The following is a 20986-nucleotide window of genomic DNA, read 5'->3' as shown; positions in this document are numbered from 1 at the left end:
AATATGTGGAGGGCAAACATTGGTTTGGCTCAAAGAGGTGGGACATTTGGAAACGGGAGATTAAAAATGAGTCACTGAAGACGTCTCTCAGAATAGGAGGGGGCATGATGAGGCGGGTTTGATCTTCCTTTTGATTAGAAGCTCAGTTGTAGGGATCCCTTTCGCCTCTTGGGGGTCTAGTCAGTCAAGTGCTGAGGGCAGAAGCCTTAAGATTTTATTTTAGTTTACAGGCACGTTACTGCCTGAGGTCCAATTCACTTTTGTAAATATTACAATTTTTATGTGTTTATTAACTTACAGTCAGTACTGTCCTTATAATTGCACCAGTATCAGAATGTATCAGGATGTATTTTACTTTTATTAGCAGTCTGACTTTTCATTACTAGCAATGGTGACAAGTGACTTAATAAAAATATCATACATGCTACCAGGTTAACTAAACGACACTCAGCACATAGTTAAGAAAATCTTGGATTGAGGGAGTGGGGTCATAAGTGATATATTTTTTGTTATGAAAATGTCTATCTGAATGTTCAAATTTTTTAGAAGAATATATTGTACCAATAATCAGACAATACCACGTAAGTTCTTACAGTCCTATCTTTCCAGATGAAAAGGTAGAATTTATTCATGTAAGTGCTGGATGTCTAAAAAGAAAAGAACAAGGTTCACTTTAGTCAAAATATCTATGAAACCTAAGGAGTAGACGTTTTTAGAAAATGCCATGACAGAATAGATATTTATGTAACACACTTAATTTATTATGTGAGCGAATAAGCCCGGAACCACATACTTCCAGAGAACAAAAGATTAAAAATCCTAACTGTGGTAAGATAAATAGTGACCACCAAAGGCATCCTGTTTCTAGTCCCTGGAACTTGTGGAATTAGCTTACATGGCAAAAAAGGACTTTGTATATATGATAGTTAAGGATTTTGAGACTGAAAGATTATCCTGGATTTCCTGGGATATTTCTGCCCTAAATTCAGTCATATATGTGTTTCTAAGGGAGGCAGAGGGAGATTTGAAACAGACAGGAAAAGAGAAGGTGATCTGACCACAGGCAAGTGTTGGAGTGATGCAGCCACAAGCCACCAAAAGCTGAGAAGGGCAAAAAGGAGTGAATACTAAATCTTGTGAAGAAGTCACATAGACATCCTGATTTCATCCCAGTAAAACTGATTTGTACTTCTGTACTCCTAGAACTGTAAGAGAATAGGATTCTGTTATTTTAAACCCAGTGTGTGGTAATCTGTTCCAGAAAATCTAGAAAACTAATCCAATCATCAAATATAACCCAAAGTCAATCATTCCCTTTCATTTATCTAACATTTATTGCACAACTGTTATGAGCCAGGCACTATGCTATGCCCAGGACTACAGTATCGCACCAAACATGACCTGTTCCTTCCCTGTCAGAGCTTGCGGCCCACTGAGAATCAGATAATGAAGCTAGGGTAGAAACCTGTGTCTTATTCATCCCACGTATGCACTCTACCGTTCACCAATAGCTAGCAGGGCTCAGATCCCTGACATTTTTCTGCTAGGTGATTGCTTAGATCAGTTTCCAACCTGAAACACCTGACTAGGGGCTGTCAACAATAACAAAGTAAAAGGTGTTTTGATTGCCTACTTTGTCAAGGGCTGTATACATGTATTGTTTTCTAATTCTACTCCAAACTTTCAATTTAGATACTGCTATTTCTATTTTACAGGTGATAAAATATTTACATTCATTTAATTTTGATACATTTCTCTGAATTTATTGATACTAAAATTATTACCATTTTGTATTCTGCCACACAATGCAGTTAGAATACAAATAGGTTGTACACAGACATATAAAACTTGGAAGATTTTCAAATAAAATATTTATCATTATTAAAATTCCCAAAATGTTATTGTTCTGCTGTCATCAAAATCATTTCCATTCTGCTTTGAATTTCTTGATAGAGTCAGTCACCAAAGTTGTGAATCCTGTATTAAGTTCCAGAATAGCCAGAGGTTTGTGCTGATTCAGTAGGGAAGTAGCTTTGTAGTGATGAATCATGATTGGACAATATTAGGATAACTACTAAATAATTACTCTGATAATAAGCAAATACATTGTAGAAGACTGGAAATTTAATTCAGTTAACCACTAGCCCTCGGAATCATATTCTAAATTATTTTGGCTTAATATACCAAGTTCCAACAACAAAACAAAGATTCTTTTTTTCATATTATTTACAAGGAACAAATACTGTTTAAATAAGTATAATAATATGGTGCATTCCATATGCTCTGCACTTTCAAAAATAGAGCAAAGGAATACCAAATCTTAAAATATTTGGAAGAATAGATACATCTTTGAAGTGCATGTGTGTGCATACGTGTCTATGTACCTGTATCTAAGGAGCTCACAGAAGCTGATAACAGTTTGATGTTCGGAATAATACCCTGAGATTAAGGATAACATGCAATGCTAAATTAGGTAAATCCTCATAAATTCATGGTGATAACTAAGCAATCTATTTCACTTAGAGTGCTCTGGAATAATGCATGGAGCATGTTAGGGACTTAAGAAATGTTAGACAGCATTGGAATACACAGAATTGTAATTTAATGTCCATTGTGAGAAAATATATTATCTTATATCAATAACCAATGCATGAATCATCTGCTATAATTCTACACAAATGTTTGGTGTGGTTTAGATCATCCTCTAATGTACGATCTGGCATTAGGTTGGATTTAAAACCTTACTGCACCGTTTACCAGCTGAGTAAACTTGGGTGGCTTTTTAAACATTCTGATTGTATCTATGTTCAGCTCATAAGAAAGACTATGTTATGTACAACAATGGTGTGAGTATTAAATGACAAAGAGCAGAGCGGCACCTGTGGTGCAATGAGTAGGGCGCCAGCCCCATATACCCAGGGTGGTGGGTTTGAACCCAGCCCCGGCCAAACTGCAACAACAAAAAATAGCCAGGCGTTGTGGTGGGTGCCTATAGTCCCAGCTACTCGGGAGGCGGAGGCAAGAGAATTGCCTAAGCCCAAGAGCTGGAGGTTACTGTGAGCTGTGATGCCAGAGCACTCTACCAAGGGTGACAAAGTGAGACTCTAAAGAAAAAAAGACAAAGGACAGTACACTGTCGATGGTGTGTGTTTTGGGGATTCCATAAGTCATAGCTATTAATAATACTACTAATATTACTAATGGCAAAACGTCTAATCTCCAGGGAAAGTTCAGCATACTTGTTTGCTAAAGAAATGTGTATTTTTTTTTTTCTGGGCCCAAACAAAAAATATGGAATGCTTCATGAATTTGTGTGTCATCCTTGTGCAGGGGCCATGCAAATCTTCTCTGTATCGTTCCAATTTTTAGTATATGTGCTGCCGAAGCGAGCACAAGAAATGCGTATTTTTTAACCCAAGTAAGATGCAGTTTAAAGCTTGTAAAGAGTATGGTCTATACATTATCTGTTTTTAATATTTTCATCGGCAGAGACCACAGGGGAGGTCCATAAAAGGTTTTGATAAGCACTTGTTAAAATGCTTTCTACCTAAAACTTTTCTCTGATTTGATAAATGTGCACCACACTTCATAATCTGCCCCATAGAATCTTCACGCTACTTGAGACCATGGAGATAAAATCTCCTAGACTTAAATCACAACCGGTATAGGAAACCAATCTCTAATATATATGACCCAGGATTAACAAACCTCTGGTTGAATGTTTTCATAGTTTTGGATGTCTCAGTCTATTCCTTTGTAATACATATAACTCCATTTTTGAAAGATTGTTATATTTGGAAAAATTATGATTTCTGATAGCTACTTCCCTTTTGCCAAAATATATCACTTTGTGCTTATTTCCATTATGGAAGTTACCACATGTATCTTCTTTTTGCATGTCTTTCCACTAGACTCAAAGCATTTTGAGGGCAATAATTCAATGACATCTCCAATTCCATTCCCTGTTGCTGTCCACCTGGCTTCTAGTCGATGACGCAGAGGCGGCACCACAGACGAAATGAATGATTTTAAAAGGGACGGCTGGTGCTTGCTCATGCACAACAGCAATCAGCCTTCTTTATTCACTTTCTTGTATACCCAAACTCATCAGATAGAAATAATCCAAGAATAAAGAAGACAAAAGGTAACAAAACACTCATCAAGATTCCTTATCAGTGTTAATACAGCATAGTACGTACACACCTTTCTAAACCAAGAATATCTTGTTTGGAGATAAACAACAATGGAGATGAACCACAAAGGGCTGGGTTGTCTGTTCTGTTTGTCCACTTCCCTATATGACTAACTGAAAGTTATTGTGTAAATAGAGGTAGGGGATTAAGTGCAACAGTCTATTGCCCCAGGCAGATGATCTATCTCCAGCTAGGATTGGTGAGGGGCCTCCAGCACACTCTTTCCTTTAAGGAGTGACTGCCTGCATTTTTCAGCAAAGCAGCTTATGCGAGCTGGGGGAGAATATCCCCCAAAACTCACATCTAGCCCAAGTACTGGAAGTGTTCCTTCTTAGAGCCTTGTATCTCAAGGAGCACAAATGAGACTGATTCACTTTACAAGGGTGCAAGGGACTGTGGCCCTTCAATTCCCAAACTAAACAATATAGCTGATATGCAATAGCTGTCTAGTAATTTTATTTAATGACTGAATAAAGGATTCTTCTTCCTGAGGACACATATAAAAGTTAACTCCTTGTTTTGCGTGACAGATATCAAAATATCTAATATTACTTCCATTGTTTATTTTTCTTTTAAAATATCATTTTTAATTGCTTATGAGGTATGACTCCAAAATCTATGTCAACTATTATTACTCCCATATTTCTTACTTTTATTATCCAAACTTTTCTTTTTCTGGAGTAACAGCAAAACTCATTAATAGGAATTAGATCAAGAAATACTCATTGCATGAACTAAGAATGATTGCCTTAGAGTCAATTCCCCTCTTTTATATATCTATTTTGTTGTTGGGAAATTAAACTTTGGAGTTTTGTCTAGGTTATAACATTACTAACATGATGATGCTTTGGAAAATAAGAACACTTTTCTTGGAAAAAAAATAACATTTTTGTTACCTATTAGCATAATAACCTATTCATAAATATCCTATGGAAGCAAAGAGAAAAGATGAGTGAATACTTAGTATTCTTTTTGTTTCCCCTCTAGTTACAGACTCAGTTAGTAACATAAAATACAGAATGATAACATTACCTTATAGACTGTAAGTATGATAATGAATTAACATTTGCTAACAATACTTGTCACATTATAAATGCTATAAACAATACCAAAAATATAAAATCAAACAAATACAGGACACAATATGGGCATGAAATATACATGTTAGGCTATTTTCCATCTTTCAAGTAATTAAGAAAAATCGTTTTCATTTACACACTCATGACTAATATTTTTCTCCTGATAGTTTTCCTATATATCTACTTACTAATTTTTCCGCAAAACATTTGCCTTAATATTGACATAAAAAATAAAGACCTAAAATATGTTTTACTCCAAAATAAAGCCCTAAAGTAGAATATAGGGCTTTCCACAAAACAAAATTCTGCTTACACCACAAGTAATAATATACACACAAAAATCCTTTGCAAAAATTAACAAAGTAGAATTTAACAATATGTCAAGAACACACATCAAGGGGCTTATTTCAGGGATGCAAGGTTGATTCAATATTGGAAAATCAATCATAATCTATTATAGACCAGGTTAAAGAAGAAAAAAACACATAAGTAATAAAATTCAATATGCATTCACAATAAATGCTCTCAAAAAATAGGAATAGAATTAAACTTCCTCAACAGATAAAAACATCTAATTTATTGTAACATTGTTTTTAGCTGTGAGAGAGGAAATACTTTCTCACCAAGATTGAAAGTAAGGGAAGTCGGCCCACGCTCACCATTTTTATTCAACGTAAGGCTGGAAGTTCTACCTAGTGCCATAAGGGGAGAAGAGTAAATAAAAAGCATGCGGATAAAAGAGAAAGGAAACTGTCACTATTTGCAGATGACATGATTATGCAGAAAATTCATGATGAGTGCCAAGGCCAAAGGCTGGGAGAAGCTGAGAGATGCTGGTAAATGGGGATGTTCATTCTGATGAATAAGTAATTTCTGGAAACAACATACAGCATGGGGGCTACAGTTAATAAGGCTATTGTATACTTGAAAATTGTTAAGAGGGTAGATCTGAAATGTTCTCACCACATGCATACAAATGGTGATAATCATCTCATAATGTATACATATATCAAAATATTTCCTAAACCTTAAATATGTACAATTTTTGCAAATTTTACCTCAATAAAGCAAAAGACACATAAAAGTTAGATATGCTTTTCTATACTAACAATGGATATATGAATACCGAAATTGAAAATCCAGCCCATTTATAATCACTCAAAAATGACTTAATTCAGTTGTGTGTCACCTTGCTAGCATAACATGTGTAGGATTTGTAAGCTGAAAACTGAAAAACAGTAATGAAAGAAATCAAAATATAAAGAAATGAGGAGACAATCACATTTCTGATTGAAGACAACATAATCAAGTCATCACTTTCTCAAATTGATATGGAAGGTTATGCAATAACTATCAAAGCTTCAGAAGAATTGTTAATAGATGTAGACAACATAATCTAAAATATAAACAGTTAAGAACTGGGGGGAATCAGATAGGGATAGTTTGGTGATAGATCATAATCTTTAAACATACGAAGATTTATTTTCTGGAAGAAGGATCAAATATGTTCTTCATGTCCCCAAGACGTGAAACTACATTTTGTAGAAAAAAGTATGAAATTATATGTTAGATTAAAATAAGTAAGTTATTCACATGTCAATCTGTGAAGCAAAAGATAAAATAGACTCTCCCCTTAGTGGAGTAATTCAGTTGTGTGTCACCTTGCTAGGACCAAAAGAAGAATTTTAGCATCAGATTAAAAAAACAAAGCGATTGCTAAAGTGACTTCCTTCACAGATCCTTTGACTTCATGATCGTAAGTCAAAAAAGAAGTGTCATCTCTACAATTGGACAGTCTGAGATTTAGAAAATGTAAGTACATTAGTGAATGTTACTTAAAGTATGAATAAAATCATTCTGCACCCAAAGAATTGCGATGATTGAGTCCTCAGCAAATTATCATATGTGAAAAGAATTGAGAACATGCTTTCAAGCTATATTTTCTTCTTGTTATACAAAGCAAAACAACTTTGTATCTATTTCACATTCAAGGCTAGGTGAACATTTAGGTTTGTTAGAAAGCAACGGTTCTATGTGTTTACGTCATAACTAGCTTCTCACACATCCTAAACAATAAAATACTTTTGTTGTATATAAATGTGTCTTCATCCTTTTCAGCTATCTCATCAATTGCCCCCCCATGAACCTTCTTATAGCATTGAGTTTTCTCAGCAAACATTTATAAAATAAATGTGTATTTGATAATTAAAAATGTAATCATTATAATTCTTACCTATGTACCTACTAGACTAATAATTGAGTATCAGTTCGAAAAGTTAAATTTTCTAATTTATATTTTCCTCAATGGGCCTTACTTTTAAACATCTTACTAACTTAACCATCTATTTAGTCTCTAACCTCATCTTCTAACAATTTGATACTACAAAAATATTTTAAAACTATATATATATGTATGTAAGTTGTGATATATATATATGTAAGTTGTGATAAGAACAATTGAGATGAAAAAGTAATCTCAGTTCCACGGCTGCTATGAATTAGAAGGCATTAAATAATCACTCAGCGCATGGGAGAAATAAAGACAAGCCTCTGTAATTGGCACAGAGTATATGAGGTAGCCTTCGTTCTCCTTTTTCATATAGTCAACCTCAACATTTTGAAGAAGAAAATAATCTTCACACTACATATTTCATTTGTTGAATCCCTTTTTCGCTTTTTGTTTTCAAAATATTTTATCATTACCACAGAAAGCAACGAAATTTCACTCAAATTGATAAAACATAAAAATACATCACCGTCATTTTTCTGACTGTTGCTAACCAAACAGCAACTCCTCTTATTACGTCACAAGAGTGGAAATAGATAACAATTGCAATTTTCTCTTTCCAAATATGGTTTCCTCACTTGCTCTCCACTCAGCACACTTCTCCTTCAGAGGAGAAAAGAAAATCTATGTGAAGTTTATTGTTTGTGTAGCTACCTTGAAAAATGCCAACTGAATTCTTTTGTTATTTCACTCCCAGTTGTTTAGCAAGCAAGTTTACATTGCATTGAGCTCTCTTTTTGCTCTATCACTGACCTTATTTTTATCTAAGGAAATCCTATCTTAACACCAAACCAGAAGTGTGACATTAATAAGAATTATCATCTAATTTGGTCTTCGACATGTCTCCACACACCTGACCCATTTTTTTTTTTTTTAAATTAGACCTTGTGTTTGGAATCTAAGATTGTCTTTGAAAAGTAAAGAGGATATTTAAAAAGGGCTCCACCAGCTTGTCTGGTATTACTTTTAATTTGCTTTAAAATTGCTATAAGTGAAAGGAAAACTCTTAGATAAACCATGACTCTCCCATCTCTTTGCAAATACTGAGCACGAGATGAAAATGATGTAAACGATTTTATATCCTAGGAAGTAGTGAATAATTATCCCAGCTATTGTCAAGATAGGGGACTATGTTTGTACACATTAAAGCTGCTATCCTTCAATTTTTTTAAAGTTAATTATTTAATCATTCCTTCTCAGTTATCTACTTACTCTGGTGTTCACATATTATCTGATAGGATTACTCCCTGGGAAAAAATACAACTCAGAAATTGACAGGTAAGAATAACCCCACCTGTGCTGCTCTGTCTCCTAGTAGTCTTTTGTGTTTTTTAAAAATAATGTTAAATTACATGAAATACAGAGATGAATTATTCAAAGTCATAATCCAAACGTGATTTCAATGCATCTTTAGGAAAGAAAAAATAACAATAAAAAATATGGAATAAATTCCATATTTGGGGGAAGGAATCAATTCTAATTATGTAGAAAGAAAGAAGGACAGAAACACAGTGGATAGAGAAGGTGATAGAGGGAGGGGAGAAGGGAAAATAAAAAAGGTCAAAAAAGCTAGAGAAAGCAGGGAAGAGAGTAGTCAGGGAAAAGTCAGGCACGGTGTCCCTTCTTCTCCAAACCAGACACAACTGCCAGAGTCAGAAATCAATGATGTATTTTCAACGTCTCTGGAGCTAAGATAGGAAGTTCAAATAAAAACAAAACATTTACTCAACCCCATGCTGTGGTTCCTAATCTTAAGTGACCAGCAGCCACAGTATAAGCTAGGAAAATTGTTTATTTGATTCATTCAAACTAATATTTAATATCCTTGAAAAGTCTTTAAATGTAACCTCAATGTTCCACTGCAGAATATATTTATGCCTTCTCCGCAGCTGCTGCAGAAACCCACAGTGGGAATTTGCTTCACACATAGCAAAGACTCGGCTGAGCGAACAAACATGGGGAGGATGGTGTCCAGGACTCACAGATGATCCACTCCTACTGGTCAGCATTGCTTTGGTCCTATATTGCTTGTTACTTACTAATTGTGCTTGTTAAACATATGGTAGCCTAATAGTTTAATGATAATATCCTCATTGTTAAGGAAGTGGTTTCAATATCTTAATATAAACTCTTTACTCTTTATTATGACCTACAGACAAATAAAAAGTGTTTCTTGGTATATTCACTTTTCCAAAATTATGATTTTGTGTTCATCTTCTGGATTCTGAGAACCATAGAACGCTTTTTATTTTCTAATTGACTTTGTGTACTACAAACACTGAACAAAAAAATCATGTCAGAAACATAGAAAACACATAAGACATCATGGAAACCACTTTGAATAATGATCTCACTACTGGCCCCAATAATTCAATTTAAAACTATTTTTATGGTTGCCAAGTTCATTATGCAACTTAGTGGAATACATGTTGGAGGCAATGAAGACATAGATTGGTAACAGCAGAAAATGAAGGAGAAAAAGAATTAATTTAGCTAAATGATTCTGGCTTAAGCATGATCTTTCTGTTTTTAAGTCTTATCTCTATTATGGTTCACGTTAAACTGATTTTAGAGATTTAAAATAAACTTTTACATGAGTTAGAAACGTGTTAAGCTGAAAGTAACAAAAAGCCATGTAAGCATAGGCTTTCCAGAAATAAGTGTATTTTTTTACGGAATATCAAATCCAGAGATGAGTAACCCAGAGTTGGTGTAACTACTCAAGGAAGCCTTGATCTTCCAGATTCTGTTCGTCTTCTTGATTCAAATGTTTTTAATGTGCTTTAAAAATGATCAATTGATCCCACTTATGAAATCTCTTTTTCAGACAAAACAAAAGAGAAAAGGCAAAGATAAAAAAGGCAACTTTTGTAGGGACTTTGTTCTAGAACTCATTGGCCAAAACTGTGTTATCAGGCCACCCCTAGCTACAGAGGAAGCTGGGAAAGTTATTTTAAATGTCTAATCTCCATTAAATAAAGATAAAGAAAAAGGTGATTAGACTTTTTATGGAATGTACTTTGTTAACACAAGATCGGAAAATTGAGGTCATGAAGTCATCCTTAAAAAGTGCTACATGCCTCATCCCTGGATATCATTAAGGTCACCTTTGAAGTACTCCCCTTGGGAAGCTATGTCCCAATGCCAGTGAATAGTCCAATTGTGGAATTCTTTTTTCTGGAATAGCTGTGACAACTATCATCCTATTGCCCTTGATGTGCTGAATGTCATCAAAATATCTTCCTTTTAATATTTCCCTTATTTTTGGTTAAATAAAAATATCATTGGGGGCCAGATCAGGTGCATAGGGAGTGTATTTCAATACGGTTATTTGTTTATTAGCTAGTAACTCCTTCAGAGACAGTTCTGTGTGAGCTGTTACGTTGTCATAATGAGCCATGAGAGTCGGCAAAAAGTCCAGGTGATTTTGGACTAACGTTTTTATGTAGCCTTTTCAGCACTTCCAAATAGTAAACTTGGTTAACTATTTGTCCAATTGGTACAAATTTATAATGAGCCATCCCACATATTAAAAAAGTCTGGCAACAGCTTTGTGACTCTTGATTTGGACTGACAGAAATTTTTTAAGAGTGGAAACTGGCCGACTGCCATTGTGCACTTTGACACTTGGCCCAGGGTTACATACAAACACCCACCCACAGTTCATCATGAGTGTATGGCCCCAAATGTTGGCTTACCTCTCCAAAAGGTCTTGACAAACTTTGACACTCTTGCTTTTGTTCACTGGTGAGCTCCTTTGGGACCACTTTTGCACACATCTTTCTCATGCCAAGATTTTCAGTGAAGAGTTTCTTAACTGTTTCTCTATTAACGTCTTGGGCTTCTCACACTCAGCTTATGATTTCAATGCACACTTCAGTACATTTTTGCAATGTGTCCATCACTTCTGCTCATTACTGGCTGCCCTGACCTCTCTTCCTGAGTGCTGCTTTCTCTTTTCTCAGGAAAACATTTAATTCATTTGTACACTGCCATTTTCTTTGTGACATGGTCTCCACAAGCACTGACTAAATACCTCTGATTTTACTTCCACTCTTGCCAAGTTTAACAAGAAATTTAATGTGTGTATTGCTCTGATTCAAGCTCTGACGTTATTGCCACAGCACATAGAAACACTCCACAGCAATAGTGAACACCAGTGGTCAAAACCTCACATAGGTCGACATGAACACACCTGTGAGACAGTGCTGTACCAAGGTATGAAACCTTCCTGAGCTGCTCACATAGTGTTGCCAAAGTAAGCACACAATGGCAAATTTATGGGTTTAACTGTCAGAACAAGTATGGCCCATATATTAGAAAAATCTCATTGATATTGTTTTTAAAAAAAAATGCAGTCCACATAAAAACAGTCATCAGGGAAGAAAAATTGGGAACATAAACATGTAGATTGTATCATTGATTTATTGATAGGAGTATCTATTACTAGCTGAATAACTTCTAGTTTCATTTTTTTTTTTTTTTTTAGAGACAGAGTCTCACTTTATGGCCCTCGGTAGAGTGCCATGGTATCACACAGCTCACAGCAACCTCCAACTCCTGGGCTTAAGCGATTCTCTTGCCTCAGCCTCCCAAGTAGCTGGGACTACAGGTGCCCGCCACAACGCCCAGCTATTTTTTGGTTGCAGTTTAGCCGGGGCCGGTTTTGAACCCGCCACCCTCAGTATATGGGGCCGGTGCCTTACCGACTGAGCCACAGGCGCCGCCCTCTAGTTTCATTTTTAAGTACTCATATTTTCTAAAGCACGGACAGTGGCTTAGAGATAAAACTATTTAATCTGACCCACTATGACATCAGAAATGAAAACCTGTCCTTGATTTAAAAAACTAGGTTTGGGCTGGACACGGTGACTCCTGCCTGTAATCCTAGCACTCTAGGAGGCCTAGGTGGGTGGATTGCTTGAGCTTAGGAGTGCAAGACCAGCCTAAGCAAGAGTGAGAACCTGCCTCTACTAAAAATAGAAAAATTAGCCAGGCATTGTGGTGCGCACCTATAGTTCCAACTAGTTAGGAGGTTGAGCAGGAGAATTGATCGCTTGACTCCAAGAGTTTGAGGTTGCTTTGAGCTATAAAAATGCCACAACACTCTCGTCTGGGAAACAGAGTGAAATTCTGTCTCAAAAAAAAAAACAAAAAAAAAATGGGTTTAATTTGGTTATATTACTTACTACCTGGATAGTGTGTGATACATAACATTTCTGAGTCTCATTTTTCTTATTTAAGGGGTATTAATTTTCACTTCAAAAAATGTTGTGTATTTCAAATGAAATAAAATATTTGAAAGTACCTGGTATAAAATATATGCTCAACAAATGTTAGTTTCTTTCTAAAGTAAGTATTCAAATGGCGTCTACAAGACTGAAATATTTAGAATAGCCCATTTAAAAAGAATATTTGTCAAATTTTCTTCTGTGTAGCAAAGAAATGTAGAAGAATTAAAGAAACAAATCTAATCTAAAATATAAGCAAAGTCCATTGCAAGTATAAACCTAAGCATTTTACACTTTAAACTGTGTTGGCTGTAATTTAAGAATTCAGTATATCCTAGTGTGCTTTTCTGGGTAGTATGGAAAATGCATACTAAGATGAGATGTGCTTACCTCATATATCTTTAATGATCAAGGAAAATAGGAATTCATATTTGAAGGTTCTCTGTTAATATTTAGGAGGTTAAATATAATAATGGCAATGTTCCTTTTTTCTATCATTATATCTTCATTTCAGTTGTTGAAAGCTGTGCCGTGTCCCTCTGGGAAGACAAGCAATTCTAAATAGCACATCATGCCACAGAGTTTCAGAAAAGAAAAATCGGTTCTTGAAAATATATCATGAAATCAATAGATTTCCACAAGTGACCAGCTTAATCACCCAACCCTCCAGTCAAAAGGATTCCAATTGAAATGCTATATGCCTCTCTGTCTTCAAAACTCGGTCTACTCAACAAAACATTGACCGTTTTATAGGAGAGAGTAGATCTGGAGAGTTATGTATTGACTTGAAAGAAAGGCATTGCAAGTCTGGCCAGAAGGCTGCAATGCCTGTGCTTAGAAGTAATCAATAAATAAAAAAAAAAAAAAATGCATTCATAGTTCTAGCTATTTATTTCTGTCAAATGTATTATGGTGATCCTTTACATCCCAAGAATGGCATAAATATAACAAGAATAAATTTTCTACTAGATAAAGGTGCCATTCGAATTTAATAAAGAAGACTCAAAAGTTGCAATTTAAAGTTCTTCCAAAAGTAAAAAAGCAATCTTTCTCTACTGTAATAGGGTCTAGCAAAACACTATGAATTTTATGTACGTATCTTTAAAAGATACGTACATAAAAAATTTTAAATTGTTTTGCAAGTATGTCTTACTGAAAATTTCTTTCACAGTATTCTAAGATATGACTTATAAAAAACAAACAAAAAATTATTTTACCATTTTTCTTTCTCAAAAACATAGGCAAAATAATGACCAGTGGAACGTAGCAAAAAGTCAACTGCACAATTTGCTTGTTTGCTTGGTAAAACAGAAACCCTGTCATAGCATCATTCTGTCTATAAAAGACAGACTCCTGTGTTTCCAGATGGCAAAATAACTGTTCTCATTTCTGAAATTTATCTAGAACTATTATGTGGCTATTTTAGTTGGAAGACTTCTTGCTAAGAGAGTGATGTATGGTCCACAATAGCCTCTGTTTGGAGCTTCTATTCTGATGATCAAGATGATTGAGACAATAATTCTTTATTGTTTTTTTTTTTATCAGAGTTGTGCTTCTGCACTCTGCCAAATGCTTCTCTGCTATCATGCATTGCCTATGAGACAAAGTCAATTATTCTATTTATTTTAAATGGAGGTTTGTGAGTCTCTTAACTGAAAATTAAGACCCAAACAACCACATGAGTAATAAAAACAATATCTTTAAATATGTGTTCAGTTTATTAATTTTATTGGAAGGTAAGCTTTTTTTTTTTTTAATTGTCAAAATTTTTGCATCAGATAAATGTGACCAAGTCTTTCATCAATAACGGTATACATTGTCTTTATTACAGAGATCAGCTCTGGCAGACTCCCAGCCTCTGACCTTGGGCAGGTTACTCAACCTCTCTATGCTTCAGAATCTTCAGTGGTTAAAAAAAAATGAAGATGACTATAAAGTCATTTGTATACGAGATAATGTGACATCAATATATCCTTGTATTGACCTATTATTTTATAATTCTTATTAGGAACATAGTCTTTAAAATGTTTATCTCATCAGAAGAAAAAGAAAATCATGTTAAAGAAAAGATAGCACTTAAATCCACAGAGAAGAATATTTATTTATTATTTTATTTTATTTTACTTTATCATTATTTTTTTATTTGCAGTTTCTGGCCCCGGTGAGTTTGAACCCCTGCCACCTCTGGTAGCCAGCGCCCTACCCCTTTGAGCCATAGGCGCCTCCCTTATTATTTTATTTTTTATTTCAAAATATTGAGGGGTACAAATATTTTTGGTTACAGAGGTCACTTTTGTAAATAAATGTGTCCATCACTCAAATAGTGTTCACTGTACCGTGGGAAGATTTTTACTTTATCCCCTCTTCTGCCCCCACCCCCAATTCTTGCTTTGCACTGAGTTTGCTTCTCTCTGTGTACATGTGTGCTCACTGGTTAGCTCTAATTTAATAGTTAGTACATGCGATGATTGTTTTTCCATTCTTTAGATACTTCTCTTAGGAAAATGCTGTCCAGTTCCACCTAAATTGTTACTAAGGGCTTTAATTCATCTTTTTTTATGGCTGAGTAGTACTCCATGGTATAAATATTCTATAAAGTTTCATAACTTTGGTACATCAGTGTCTCACAGCTGTGTTCATGTGGCCCTGTGGCAGTGTCTTGCTGAGTGGCACTGACGATTGTTGTGTGTTTTCGTGTTTTGTGGTGAGAATGTCACAGCTTGAATTAGAGCAATGAACACACATGAAACTTCTTGTTAAACTCAGCAAGAGAGAAAGTTAAATCAGAGATACATTAGTCTGTGTTTATGAGGATGAGGCCATGAGGAAAACAGCCATGTATAAATGGATGAAATGTTTTTCTGAGGGGAGAGAAAGCATCATTAAGGAAGAGAGGTCAGGCAGCCAGTAACGAGCAGAGGCATTGCAAAAATTTGTCCAGTTGTGCATCAAAATCATCAACTGACTAGGAGAAGCATAGCCCGCCGAGTCAACATCCACAGAGAAAGTGAGGAAACCTCTTCACTGAAAATCTTGGCACAAAAAAGGTGTGTGCAAAAGTGGTCCCAAAGGAGCTCACTGATGAACAAAAACAAAGGAGAGTCAAAGTTAGCCACCAAACTTTGGCAGTTTCTAAAGTATGGAAAAACAATCACTGCATGTAGTAACTATTAAATTAGAGCTAACTGGTGAGCACACATGTACACAAAGAGAAGCAAAACTCAGTGCAAAGCAAGCATGGGGGCGGGGAGAAGAGGGGCTAAGTAAGTAAAAATCTTATTTATTGGAGAAGCAAGACAACATTTTTGGCCTAAACCTGTGATGAAACGTGGGTGCATGAATATGACCTGGACAAAGGGCAAAATGCATAGTGGAAGTCAGTCCATTTTCCACGACCAAAACATTTCCGTCAGTCCAAATCAAGAGTCCAAATGATGTTGTCATCCTTTTAGGTGTCAGATGGGTTGTTCGTTATGAATTTATGCCAACTGGTGAAATAGTTAACCAAGTTTACTATTTGGAAGTGCTAACGAGGCTTCATGAAAAAATTAAATAGAAATGACCTGAGCTTTTTGCCAACAAATCATGGTTTTTGCATCATGACAGTGCACCGGCTCACATGGCGCTGTCTCTGAGGAAGCTTTCAGCTAATAAACTAATAACTGTGTGGGAGCACAGTCCATACCCACCTGATATGGCCCCCATTGACTATTTTTTTTTTACCCAAACATAAAGGAAATATTGAAAGGAAGACATTTGGATGACATTCAGAGAACTTCAAAGGTAGTATGATGACAGCTCTTATGGCCGTTTCAGAAAAAGAGTTCCAAAATTGCTTTGAAAGGTGGACTATTCACTGATGTTGGTGCCTTACTTCCCAAGGGGAGTACTTTAAAAGTGATCACAGGGATATTTAGCAATACAGTATGTAGTACTTATTCTAGGATGAGTTTTGAACTTCATTGTCAGCCCTCACATATTTTTTAAATCCACTCACGAATTGATGGATACTGGGTTGTTTCTGTAGCTTTGCAATTGTGAATTGAGCTCCAGTAAACATTCAAGTACTGGCCTCTTTCGGATAAAATGACTTCTTTTATTTTCAGTAGATGCACGACATGGGTTAGCTGAATTGTACGGTAGATCTACTTATAAATCTTTGAAAAATCTTCAGAGGTTGTACTAATCTGCTGTCTCATCAACAGTGTCTAAGCATTCCTTTCTCTCTGCACGCAAACCACTATCTATTGTTTTTGGATTTTTTAATAAAAGCCAATCTAACAGGGATGAGATAGTATCTCATTGTGTCATGGTGGGCGCCTGTAGTCCCAGCTATTTGGGAGGCTGAGGCGAGAGGATGACTCAAGCCCAAGAGTTTGAGGTTGCTGTGAGCTATGAGGCCACAGCACTCTACTGAGGGTGACAAAATAAGACTATGTCTTAAAAAATAAAAAAAAAAATAAAAAAACTCATTGTATTTTTACTTTGTGTTTCTCTAATGATGAGTGATGTTCAGCATTTTTTCATGTCTTTCTTTTGTTGAAAAGCTTCCATTCACATCTTTTGCCCACTTTTTAAAGGGTTTGTTTTTTCTTGCTGATATCATTGAGTTCCTTTTAGATTCTGGTTGTTAGCCCTTTATCAGATGCATGGCTTGCAAGCATTTTCTCCCATTCTATAGGTTGTCTGGTTGCTTTGATGATTGTTTCCTCAGCTGTATGGAAGCTTTTGATTTAATCAAGTCCCATTTATTTATTTTTATTGTTGTTGTAATTGCTATTGGAGTGTTAGTCATAAATTCTTTGCCTAGGCCAATATCTAGGCAGAGTTTTTCCAATGTTTTCTCCCGAAATTCTTAGAGATTTTTGCCTTACATTTAAGGCTTTTATCCATCTTGAATTAAGTTTTGAGTGGTGTGAGATATGGACCCTGTTTTATTCTTCTGCATGTGGCTATCCAATTTTCCCAGCACGTTTATTGAACAGGGGTTCTTTTCTACAGTGTATTTTGATATCTGCTTTATCAAAGATTGTTTAGCTGTATGTGGATGATTTTATAACTGTTTCCTCTGTTTTGTTTCATTAGTCTAGGTCTCTATTTTTGTGTGAACACCATGCAATGTGGTTACTATAGCTTTGTAGTATAATTCAAAGTTTGGTAAAGTGATGCCTCCAGATTACTTTTGCTATTCAGGCAGCTTCATATATTAGAACTATACTGCATCCAGAACAGATGAAGTGGTAATTGCAAACTACATTAAAACAATAGCCAAGATAGGAGAAATGTTTGAAGGTAAAATTATGGTGAACTGAAAGAAAATTAGACTACCCTGCAATCAAAGACCATTGATGAAAGCATTTATATAGAGAGCAATCTCATTTTGTGTTGGTAAAAGATTTCCCAATGCATAAGATAAAGTAGGGGATCCCAAGACTGAGGACTGGGGGCAGCAATTGGAAAACCATTGCAGTAATGCAGATAAGGCCGGGCACAGTGGCCTAGTCTGTGATACTAGCACCACCTGACCAAGGAGGGTGGATCACATGAATTCATGAACTCAAAACCAGCCTGAGCAAGAGAGAAACTTGTCTCTACTAAGAATTGAAAAATCTAGCTGTGTATTGTGGCAGGTACCTGTAGTCCCAGCTACTTGTGAGGCTGAGGCAAGAGGATCACTGGTACCCAAGACTTCAAGGTTTCTGTGAGCTAAGATGCCACGGCATTCTACTCATAAAAAGAAAAATAACACTGCAGATAAGACAAAATTAAGTTGTTTACTAAAGCACTGGGAATGAAATCAGAGATGAGAGTAAGAAGAACGATTTTAAGGAAATAGACTATGTATCAACTGGTGGTGTAGTCATAGGACTACACAGCAACTACACCACCAGTTGATATGAGACATGAGTGGGCAAAGGAATGTAATGATGTGCTTGTCTAAACCCAGGAGAAATATGGGCTAGAAGTTTAGATTTGGAAAATGAATCAGGTTCATATCATGGCAGATGCTCAGCTCTACCAGAGAGATAACAAGTCCACCATTACGTTTAGGGAACAGAATTTTTTTTTTTTTTTTTTTTTTGTAGAGACAGCATCTTACTTTGTCGTCCTGGGTAGAGTGTCGTGGCGCCACAGATCACACCAACCTCCAGCTCTTGGGCTTAGGTGATTCTCTTGCCTCAGCCTCCCAAGTAGCTTGGACTACAGGCACCCACCACAGAACCTGGCTATTTTTTTTGTTGCAGTTTATCTGGAGGTGGGTTCCAACACACCACCCTCGGTAAATGGGGCCAGCGCCCTATTCAATCAGCCATGGGCACCGCCCCAGAACAGAAATACTTTGACCCTTTCTCTTTTGTTAGATATTCATCTAATAACCCAAGTTCAACAGAACAAAATTGATGAGGATAACCAATAAATAAAAATTAAGTAATAAATTACCATGTTAATGAAGTCAGGGGAAAACATCTTCAGAATATAAAAAATAATATATTATCATATACAATATAATATAAAAATTATTATATAATAATTTATAACTGACAACTAACCTTAGTAATTTAAGTACTTTTATTAGTAATTTATGGTTATTGATAAAAATTGTTGTAGCAATATGTAAAGAAAAAAATCTACCACTGGATATACATCATTATGCTATGGCATTAGTGAAAAAAGGAAGATGAGTTAGCTTGTTTTGTCTTGGGAAGTTAAAAGGATAAGTTAATATATGCCAACAAAGAAAAATCAATAGCACATTGTGCACAAAAGAAGAATCAATCATCATTTCTGTACCCTCTTTATTCATAATGACATGAATTTATTGAGGAAAGCATTGCTTTCAAATATGAATTGGGTTTGCTGCAGAAGTCTCTAAGCTCATCGTAGGCATAATCAAGGCTCTTGTATTGAATCTTTTAGTGAGCCCCAACTTTAACATAACAACTGGCATACAATGAATCAGTGTGCGGTTGGCTTCAACAGCATTTTGAGAATCATAAATCTTATATTTCAAATGCCACAGTAATGGACATTTCCATCTGGCGTGTCTTTATACATAGGTTTTAATTTTATCAGTTTCCCTTCAAAATATCTGCAGTATAGTACCAAACCCCTAAGATTAATTTTGCTACTTGCAAAGAAGTACATGCAAAATTGTGCACATTCTCAGTTTTGTTTGTTTGTTTGTAGTCATCCTTTCTCTGAAATAATTTTCCACCACTCTGGTAACACAGATCAAAATGTTTCACTTTCTTAATGTGCACTTTAGGTATTTTCTCCAAAATATAATTGCCTTACTAATTAACAAATAATAGGAAGTATTATAATATAATTCCTGAAGTGGAGAATGCTTTGAAGAAAAGGGATACCTTTTCTGTGTGATTTTCATGTCTTCTGTGTAACTTTTATCTCCTGGGTAACGAGTAAAAGTGAGAAATCAAGATTCCTATGTGTCCATAATCTCATGGCTCAAATCAGTCCTGGCAAGTTCAATTTTATGAAGATAATATACATTTGAGTGTTGAATATGTGTGTAAGAAACCCCCACAGAGGCTCTTCCTTCTTCATAATTCTTGTGATCACAAATTAAACTTAGATAACTGGCCAGCTCGATTGAAACAACAGCGTTGATCAGAGGCCCTCCTGTCCTGATTAGTAATGGGACTGCTTTGCTAACCCACCTTCACCTCTAGGTCCCATCCCGGCTTTGACAGTAACACAGTCACCAAGATAAACTGATTTACTGTTTCCCTGATTTGAAGAATGTTGTGCTGTCATGTAGGGAACTGCCTTCATCTCAGGACAAGTCTCCTCAATAGAGATGCTTTTTTTAGAAAATCCAACCAACTGAAAGGAAAGTTTTCATCTTCATGACAGTTTGCAAGGAAATGGTAGAGTGAGGTTGAGGTTAGAGGAGGCTATATGGTATTGTGCACATACACACATGAGCGCAGCCCCCTTTAATTAACAGTATGAACTGTGAAGTGACGGACAGAAACTCCAACACGAGTGATCTGACCAAGACCATCTCAACCTGACACACACACAAGAAAGGGCCGGCTAGAGCCACTACCACACTATGACTGTAGTGAAACATCAGGCCTTCAGGAAGTACTAGACACCCCAAGACATAATTCTATCTGAGTGATTGCAGTTTAGATTCTGGTGCTTGGAGCAGGCAAAATGAGAAAAGATTTT

General features: G+C 35.8%; 1 non-coding gene across 1 annotated transcript; it reads right to left on the bottom strand.

The window, feature by feature from the left end:
* Nucleotides 1–3285: 3285 nt before the first annotated feature.
* Nucleotides 3286–3393, bottom strand: LOC128586891 (U6 spliceosomal RNA). Its single transcript, XR_008380349.1, has one exon. It is a non-coding gene; the product is annotated as a U6 spliceosomal RNA (small nuclear RNA).
* Nucleotides 3394–20986: the final 17593 nt, after the last annotated feature.

Source organism: Nycticebus coucang, chromosome 5 (genome assembly GCF_027406575.1).
Source record: "Nycticebus coucang isolate mNycCou1 chromosome 5, mNycCou1.pri, whole genome shotgun sequence".
In the NCBI taxonomy this organism is placed as follows: Eukaryota; Metazoa; Chordata; class Mammalia; order Primates; family Lorisidae; genus Nycticebus; species Nycticebus coucang.
Note: the sequence above shows the minus strand (reverse complement) of the source record. Positions and strands in the feature narration are given on the sequence as shown.